This window comes from Salvelinus sp. IW2-2015, unplaced genomic scaffold (assembly GCF_002910315.2).
Source record: "Salvelinus sp. IW2-2015 unplaced genomic scaffold, ASM291031v2 Un_scaffold16454, whole genome shotgun sequence".
NCBI lineage: Eukaryota > Metazoa > Chordata > Actinopteri > Salmoniformes > Salmonidae > Salvelinus > Salvelinus sp. IW2-2015.
Window position 1 is genome coordinate 17,118 of NW_019957594.1, and position 1,720 is coordinate 18,837.

The 1,720-nt window shown below is 45.1% G+C and overlaps 1 long non-coding RNA gene across 1 annotated transcript in view; it reads right to left on the minus strand.

The window, feature by feature from the left end:
- LOC112080725 (uncharacterized) overlaps positions 1-663 on the minus strand; it is a 10,762-nt gene extending 10,099 nt beyond the window's left edge. The window contains exon 1 of the long non-coding RNA XR_002896217.1: positions 613-663. This is a non-coding gene — a long non-coding RNA (uncharacterized lncRNA). The remainder of the gene's footprint in view (positions 1-612) is intronic.
- Between the last annotated feature and the right edge of the window lie 1,057 nt (positions 664-1,720).

Here is a 1,720-nt window from a genome sequence, read left to right on the forward strand (position 1 = left end):
TGTGTGTGTGTGTGTGTGTGTGTGTGTTGACACTAAGAGAACTCTGTGATGTCAGTGTAACTATTGATATTGAAACACAACATGTAGGTGAAACTATGACATCACCATTTTAACTTGGGTCAAGTACTATTTATATCAGGACTCTCCAACTCTGTTCCTGGAGAGCAACCGCCCTATAGGTTTTCACTCCAACTCTAATCTAGCACACCTGATTCTAATAATTAGCTGGTTAATAAGTAATAAGCTGTACCAGGTTAGTTACAAATGGGGTTGGAGCGAAAACCTGCAGCAGGGTAGCTATCCAGGAACAGGGTTGAAGTCCCCTACATAATGTCAATGTCATCATGTCAAATAGCCTACTTCCAAATATTTGAGGTGTAAAGGCGAGGGGATTTTGCACTTTTGGGACTATTCTAGTGATTCCATCGTACTAATCCAACTGAAATCCAACTGAAATCCAACTGAAATCAAGTATGTATTTGACCAATATGTATTTGACTATGAAGTCACGCCATCTCTGTTTGGTAAAACACAAACATTCTTTATTTGCTGACGTTTCATAACCTGTGCATGCATGTGTGAGTCTCTCTCTGTGTGTGAGAGCGTGTGTACCTTGTGAACAGTAGGGCTGGTGCTGGGTCCGGGGATGGTATCCGGTGACTGCTATGGAGACACAATCAAAACACAGTCAGAACACACAGTATTAAACCACACATTTCCAGACAGTGTTTGGGTTAGGAGAGAAGTAGAGCATGATATGCAGCCTACAAACTATGTACAGATCTATAATCTGTCTCCGTCTCTCTCCTGACAGACAGGGAGAAACGACAGTCTTCTACCCCCACCTCCACTTCATCTTCATCATATTTCCCCTTTGGACAGAGACATAAGGCCACTAGGCTACCTGGGGCGGCAGGGTAGCCTAGTGGTTAGAGCGTTGGACTAGTAACCAAAAGGTTGCAAGTTCAAATCCCGAGCTGACAAGGTACAAATCTGTCGTTCTGCCCCTGAACAAGGCAGTTAACCCACTGTTCCTAGGCCGTCATTGAAAATAAGAATTTGTAAGAATAAGAATTCGGTTACAAACCTAGTTAAATAAAGGTTAAATAATAAGAAACCAGTTTGTTACCAATATTGATCATTCAATATATCGATATGAGCCAGGCATATTGTAATATCGGCACTGAACTGCTGATGCTCCATCAACTGGCTTCTCTTTGTATTCAAACTGGTTGGGTAGGTTAGGCCCAGAGAACATTCACACTTGGTCCAGCGGGCAATTAGCAAGCAGTTGTCTGAACGTCACAAAGCTGTCGAAGTCCACACAGTTGCAATGTTATTCATACAAACCGATGTGATGTCATTACCCATCACTAGTGCATATCCCCTCTCACACCTCATCTCCTCCTGGACAGATGTGCTGTCACAGAGCCTGAGGCCACTACTGACACACACACACAGAGCCTGAGGCCACTACTGACACACACACACAGAGCCTGAGGCCACTACTGACACACACTCACACACACACAAGCCTGAGGCCACTACTGACACACACACACAGAGCCTTGAGGCACTACTGACACACACACACAGAGCCTGAGGCCACTACTGACACACCACACAGAGGGCCTGAGGGCACTACTGACACACACACACAGAGCCTGAGGCCACTTACTGACACACACACACAGAGCCTGAGGCCACTACTGACACACAC